This window comes from Seriola lalandi, unplaced genomic scaffold (genome assembly GCF_002814215.2).
Source record: "Seriola lalandi dorsalis isolate HSWRI2012SDOR001 ecotype SW California unplaced genomic scaffold, Sedor1 jcf7180002054361, whole genome shotgun sequence".
Classification (NCBI taxonomy): Eukaryota; Metazoa; Chordata; class Actinopteri; order Carangiformes; family Carangidae; genus Seriola; species Seriola lalandi.
Window position 1 is genome coordinate 439,477 of NW_019524914.1, and position 8,057 is coordinate 447,533.

The window sequence follows — 8,057 nt, forward strand, 5'->3', positions numbered from 1 at the left end:
TCTTCTTGCTATATTTTCTGACCTTTTTGTCCCATGACATCCTCAGGCAGACATCTTTTATCTGTTTTCCCACCTGCTTTTAAACACGTTTTAAAACTCAAAATCTAAATGGCTTCTCCAGATTTTGAGTGTTTTTTAGATTTGACTTTTTGGCTGTTTTTGCCGCCTTGCATGAAGCTCTCTGTAACCTGGGTTTTGAAAAGTGCTTTATAAATATTATTTATGACAGTAGTATCAGTATTAGTATTTGTAGCTCACCTGTATGATCTGTAACTTTGAGTTCTTATTTTCAGGTTGAAAAGTTTTCGCACAACATCAAGTCTTAGTGTCAGGTACGTAGGATGAGTTGACCCTGTCCATCACTTGAACTCATTTCATGAACACACTGTCTCTGCACTCAGTGAATAAAGCCTGTGCCTTTATGTGTACGCAGGTGTTTTTCTGTCTGAGTTTTTCCTCATGTGTGATTGAGTTGAGTTTGCGTCATGGGCTGATTCTTTTCTCGTACTTCTTTTCAAAAAGGGCGACTGTTATGCTTTTATTCTGGAGGAAACGCACCTGAGTGTGTTTGGCACTCTTGACTCATGTGATGGGGGTGTGGGAGGTAAAAGGAGTGGAGGGTGTGTTGTCCCATCTACTTGGTAGAAATGACGTAATGATCCTCAGTGAGTTTGGTCTTTATATAACCAGACTTTATTCTCTCCCATCTTTTTTAGCAGCTTTTGGCTTTTGATAGGTTCAGCATCTTCATCTTCTCTTTTCAAAAGGGAACATGGCCTCAGACGTCCTGGTGTGCTGAGCAGGAATCTCAAAGTGCACATTATCAAAGGCTCGATATTTTTGAAAACTTTAAAAAGAAACTATCATAATGTTTAATTTAACACGCCTCAGTAGTTCTTGTTTATGTTATGTAATTTTTTCTGTTCTTTTATAGATGTATTTTTTATATGATTAATGTCTGATGGTTTGCTGAACTCTTTTGGTAATTTTGTGTGTTTCTTATTGTCATTATTTTCTTTATATTTGCTAACTCATGTTGTATTTATTAGTTTATTTTTTCTCTCTTTTGGGTCGAGGGGAGGTCTGTTGTATAAGCCTCTGGCCTACATCACCGGTCACATCTGTTTTATTCCTGTTATCTGCTTTTACACTGTTGTACATGTGAGCTAAATGAACAAATCAGTAAATAAAAATGAAAATAGATGCAGCTGGGGGGAGGAAGGGGGATCCAGGTGGGGACCTGCAGATGACGTGGTTCTGTTGGCCTCATCAGACCGCGACCCTCAGCATGCACTGGGATGGTTTGCAGTCGAGTGTGAAGCAGCTGGGACGAGAGTCAGCGCCTCCAACTTGTGAGTGACTTGCTGCCCTAAGTGAAGGAGTTGAAGCATCTCAGGGTCTCGCTCACAGTGAGAGTAGAGAGTAGACCCAGAACACGCTGGAAAGTTTATACATCTCATCTGGACAGGGAACGCCTCGGGATGCTCCATGAGCATAACATTGGAGGTGCTTAAGTGGTGGAAAACATTGCCAGGGAAAATATTTCTGGACTAACCTGCTGTCACTATGACACCACCTTGGATAAAGGGCAGAAAATGGATGGATGGATAAAACTTAATTAGGGACTAAAATAGTCTGATACAGGCTGTAATTTTATGTACTGTCTTGGTTCAGCAGTAAATGTCTAATGGCTTCATTGCTCTGTATAATATTTTTTTGTCCATCATCATCATTGGCTCTTTAAAAAGCTCCTTAAACATTTGAGAGTATCACGCCTCGCCCCATTAACTGCTCTCCGCCCACTTTTTTTGACTCAAAGCAAAAAAAAAAAAAAAAAAATCCAACCTAGAGACAAAGCTGCTCTTTCAGCCAGGTACCAACTGAGCACTCACTGGGCAGGAAACAGCGACATGTGCAATTACAGAGCATTCACACGCCTATAAGTGTAGTAGCTACTGATACAAATGAACCCCACTTAACTTATAATGGGAGTCTAGACCGAGTTTAAGTGGGATATAATCACAGTAATGCTCTATTTACCACTGCAGCACATATTCCACTTAGAAATCAACTAAATGCTTTTGCACATTTTCCTTCCTCCTAAAGCTTTTTTAGTGAAACTGAAATCAGCTTATTTTAACAATCTGTGCACTGTGAACTCTCCTCTCGCTCCGTCTCCACACGAACACGGTGACAGGCTGAATGGACGCAGGAATGGAGAGAATGTCACATTCAAGTGGTTCACGGTTGGACTTGCTCTCTCCGGGTCGGCCTCACTGGATTTAAATCTGAATAGAGTACAGTAACTGAACCACCTGGACCAGGCTTCAAAGGGGAGGAGAGAGACCCGGCCTGAGCTGTGCTGTTGTCCCATATTTCCTCTGCAAGGTTTAGATTTTTCCATTTCTGGGATATTTGTCCAGAGGATTTGGGACAAGGTGTGCCCACAGAGCAGGCTATTTATACTGGACACATGGGTCGGGGGAAATGACTAAATTGTTAGACTAACTGAAGAAACTTTCTCTCCAGCCCCACCTCAGAAAACTGTCAACAAAACAGCGCTGTTTTGCACTGTTGCAATGACATAAACAGAAAACTGTAGGTTATTCATGTGTCTTCATGTGCATCTGTAGTTCTCTGTCTTCATCTGTAACAGTGCTGATTCACACAGGTGGGGCACTGACGGATCGACGACAGAGTTTCAGTTTAATCCTCGGGGATCAGCAGACATTTAACTTTATTCATAAGCTCCTTTCACAGCAGAGGCCACTTTCTCAGCAGCGCTGCAGTCTGAGAGCGGCAGCACAGGGACTACAGTGATAAAGACTGAAGGTCGTTGTTTGCTTTTGCTGTCCTGAGTGAGGAGGTTTTGTTACCACGTTTTCTTCTAGAGCCCAGTGTATGGTTTTATTGATTGTGTGAACACAAGCATTTGATGTTTTACAAATATATTTAACAGTGGAAGAGCAGAGACACAGTCAAAAGACAGATTACTGAACTGGTTAGAGAGGTTAGTTTAGTAGTGTAATCATTACAAGAATAGTTTGACAAGATAAGATGATTGATACCAGCATGTCTGTTCATTAAATCACCCCTGTTCATTCAATGTTTCTGCTGTAAATTCTGACATTTTAACATGGGAGTCTATGGAGATTGACTCACTTTTGGAGCCAGACTCAAGCGGCCATTCGAGGAACTGCAGTTTTTAACACTTTTGTGCAGGCTTCATTTTTCAACCCCAGAGGCTGCCGCTATCCTCCTCTTTCAAGTCCTAATGCTAAGCTAAGCTAACCATGTCCTGGCTCCAGCTCTGTACTTTACATTCAGGCATGACAGATATAACAAATATTGGTCATTCAAAGAAGAAAACAGCAGAAATTCTCATTTGTGTCCATTCAAATAAGATAGAGTAAACAAAATTAGCTCCATGTTTCAATTTCTTATGTGGTTGTTGAAGGTTGTGTGTTTTTGACATATAAGCCTCCATCAGGTCTTCAGCGAAAAATCTTTATTAGGTTTTATTTGCTGAAATCAATGAGTCTGATGATAAAATACCATTGAGAAACTGCTGAACTAATCAGTTCTTTAGTTGTATTTTTGAACTCACAATATTTGATCTGCTGCAGTTACAACAAAGAAGTGGGAGAAAGTTCACCTGGACATAGACTCAGTTGTGTGTCAGCATTCATTGTTTTGGTTGATGTGTATCTACAGGGGTTCTACTTGAACTTTTCAAACCGGAGAAGCTTCCCTGCAGTCAGGAAGTCTGCTTTGCACTGCTGAAAGGAGTTGGTTAGAAAAACCTCTCATGAGAATTCTTGTTGAAAGCAGCGTGTGTTTATTTTTTCTTGCCTTGTTCATATGAATGGCTGCTGTGTGCAGCTCTCTCTGTACCTGCAGAACTCAAGTGAATCTGCAGCTTCTCCTTGTATTGGAGATCAGAAATTAGCTCCTGATTCCTTCTGCACACAAGACTCGTGTTATCTACAACATGTCTGCGGGAAGTCAGACTTTCTTCATGGTGTTTATTTTGGAGATCTTTGTAGGAATGGAGGCGTCTTGGATTTTAAAGGATCAGGGGCAACGGTTGAAACAAATATTGCATGGATTTACTCTGGCAGAGTTGACTTTATTCCACAGGAACACAACTTCAAAATGCAATCAAGAGACGTTCAATCAGTGTACTCAGGAAAAAATTCAACATGCCCAATAACATTAAAGATAAGAGGAAACAAATCTACAGAATAGGACAAATCACATTGCTTACTGTGGAGTTAATTGACTAACAGAACATCAGGAAGCCTGTGCTCCTGTTTTTTGATGAGAATGACATTCTCAGCACTAATTAGCAGGTATTAGTGTCTGCATTAGCTTAGCTCGTTAATGAGCTAATTAGCCAGAAAATGAATTCGCTTTGGGTTAGTCTTCAAGCAAGACACCCAGACACCAAGCTGTGCTAACAATGCTAACAGTAGCATATGTTAGCCACGGCCATGCACCGAAATCTCAGCTGTTGAACAGTTGGTTCGGATATTCATGGTCCCCAGAGGACAAATCCTAATCAGTTTAGCATTACATTTTCCTTAAAATGTGGTTTCAATTGCACATTAGTAATTTCCAAGAGAGAGGGTTGGTAGGTTGGTAGTTTTCATGATAAAAATGACTGAACACAACTGACCTGACATCACCCTATGGCCAGTTTTTACATTTATATCTCCATGAAAGTTAAAAACATACTGGACCTCATCTTTGTCTGTCTTACAATTTCCTTTTCATTGAGCATTACAGCATCACAGAGCTGCTAGGACAGACCCATACGTTGTTTTGTATAACACTAAAATAACTACTGGGAATTTACATATTGATCAAATAATTATGAAATTGCTGTGAAAGCCGTTTGATTAAGCTTTATTGAAGTATACAGCAGTTAAAGGTTAAATTTAAAGTTATGTTTTAACTTTAACAAGGTTTATGTTTAATAATAAAAAGTGAAATAATGTGAAATATGTAGATGTCTCTCATAAATAGTGGACACATCTTTTTGTGTAGGTAAATATGTTTCCTAAGATCAGTCTTTTCAGTTAGTGAATGCTTCTTATTTGTTAAATCCACTAAGAAAAGTGGAAAACCACCGTGTTTCTAACTTGATGACCAAGCAGTTTTTCCTCTGTGGGTTCTGCTCTGTTATCCCAGTGGTCAGTGGCTGATGTTGTTGTTCAGAAGACGTGAAATCATGAAAGTCCTTGAAAGTACAGTTACAGTTTTCCCAAACAGGATATGCTTGAGTACATGTCTCTGCAGGTTCAATCATGGTGACTTTTTTTCTGTCAAGATGCAAATGAATACTTAATGTGTGAACATCAGGGTGTTTTTGACAGAACACTGTTTCCTTTTGACAGAGTACAGAACAGACTTTCTTCTCACCGAGCAGAGCTGGAAAACACAGCTGATAAAAGACGACATCCACCGGCAGTCAGACCACTGGCAGGCTGCGTTTACTTGACACCCAGAGTCATTAACCGCTTGGTTACTCACATAGCTGCACGGGTGTTGAGACACGTGCCTTCACCCTCTGAAAGAAGACTTGTACATGCTTTATATGGCTTTCTGACACCATACACAGTCAAACAGGACATGTTCTCATGTAGGGTTTAAATAACTTAAAGCCACTGTAGCTCCTTGATAAATGGAGTTTGTTTAGTAACGCTTATAATTTGCTCTCTTCTTTAGCAGTTCTACTTGTTGTAGAGGCAAAGATTACCTGTGATACAGAAAAGGTGTCAGGATGCAGGTTAACGAAGTAAAATTTCACACAACTTCACATGAAGAAGATGCAAATTTGAGATAAATGTGTGGGATAATGTAGCAATAAAATGAAATGGGATAAAACAAACATCGACCTGATTGGTGTTTTTTTGTGTTTCAATGCATCTTATCAGCCACATATCTGTTCAGATGAGAAAACACCCTGTTAAGATGTGTATGTGGATTTATCTTTGCAGTGTTTATCAAAAAAGTCTGATTCAAATTTTCTCTAACACTCAGCTGCCCTTTAAAAATCTCAGGTCATATCCACACTGAAATGAATAAATCTGTAAATGCTGTCAAAGCAACTTTCAACCACAGATTTTCGGGTCAAAATGATGTATTGAAGCCATTACCTGATGGGTAGTTTTGTCAAGCCATTTCATGACTCAGTCATCATAGTATGCACCAAACAAAAGGAAATCAGTGGAGCTGCTCAGTAGCCAGTAGATCACACTGTGGAGAGAGTCCATTAAACCTCCAGCAGCTGTAAACTCTGGCAAATGGAAGCCATATCAGGGTGGTAGGCAGAAGAGGGCCTCTTCACTGAGGGTCTTTGTGAGAACAGCTAGAGGTTTAATGAAAAAGAAGACAGGGGTCATTTACATTCAACTGAAAATCTGACAAACGCTGCCTCTTCACCTCATATACCTCGAGTGCATAAAAGCCTGTGTGATGTAACACATACACCATATTTTCAGTTAGTTTAAGAGTAAATTGCACCTTATTATTTTCAAAAAATGCTGAGGTAAAAGGTATTTTTATTTTCATCCAGACAATATTTGGGTAAGTGGGTGTGCCCTCTCTTCTCCATGTTCAGTATGACTATAGAAGAGCCTTGTTAGCTCTCTGTTCACCCTTCAGTTTATAAAATGCTCTTTTCATAAGCAGTATAGTGGCGCACTGTGACCCTGCGAAGTTCACAGCGGCAACAGCCTCAGCTGGCCTGCACACAGGTATGTAATGGACAAGGTGGCGTGGTGGTCAAACAGGGTCTGGTCTGCACAGGAAAGCTCAGAGACATTCTGACGTCAGTGTTGACTCTTACATCAACGGCAGCAGCAGGTCGGCAGTTTGCTGAAGGAGGGCAGCGTGATCTTTTAAAAAATGCTTAGTTCAAGTAGGAAAACCATTTCAAAGCCTCCTGTTGCTGGATTTCTACAGCACAATCCCTGAAGTGTACCAGCGGTGGTGCTTGTCATTGTAGTGACTTTATGAGCAAGAGATGGTTGTGGTAGCAGAGAAAAGTCAGACCAAATGAAATGGTTCCTCTATAGAATAGACTGTATGGTCGTTTTATGTCTGTATAGTTGCTTTGTGTCTCTTTGTAGTCACCTTGTGCTTCTTAATATCGCTCTGTATTTGTTTTGTATTTCTTCGCGGTTGTCTTGCATCTCTTTGGAGTTGTTTTTTGTTTCTTGGTGGCTGTTTAGCATCTGATTTTGGTTGTTTGACTTTCTGACAAAACATGACAGCAGTCACTTCATAAAGAGCATTCATACCTGCTTGGCCCATACAGTGGCCCATCCATAAGTGTAGCCTACATTTGTGCAAGTCAGGTTGATATTCGTGAAAGCTGTACAGAAATGCGCAGAATCAATTAACTGAAAATATGTAAGCTATAAGACCAACAGCACTGGATGAGGGGCCATGCTGTTCATTGTCTGGAGGAAGAGGAAGAGGAAGAGGAGGAGGAGGAGGAGGAGGAGGAGGAGGAGAAGGCAGACCTCTGCTGGAGGGTTCAGGCTGCTCCTCTGGGACATTGAAGTTTAAGGGCTGTCCTTGTCCCACCTGTACCAAAGACAGACCCTTTGCTGAAGGGAGAGTCTGGCCAGCACCTGGAACACACAGACAAACACAGACTGTTTGAGGATTTCCAGCTTTCATTAAAAGATAAATCACAGTACAGATTACAACACACCAACACAGCTTTATGACAAACTCTAACCACTGAGTTCTCAATTTAATTCAAAGAGCTGGACGCTGGTCTGAGCCATCAACCTCGGGCTGGCCATCACTGCCTCTCTAATGGCCACGTAGTCCTTGAGGATGAGGGACGACCAAGTCGTCATGGTCCCTCTGGACCACTTGGCCACTGGCTGAAGACGGTAAAGCTGGTTGCATATGGCCTCCACCAGGCGGCTGGCACTGGGCCAGCTTGCAGGGCCCGAGTTCAGTCCAAGAAAACAGCTGAAAGATAATCATAGAGAGCAGTGTGTGTTAATATAGATCTGATATTCATTAGAGGAAAC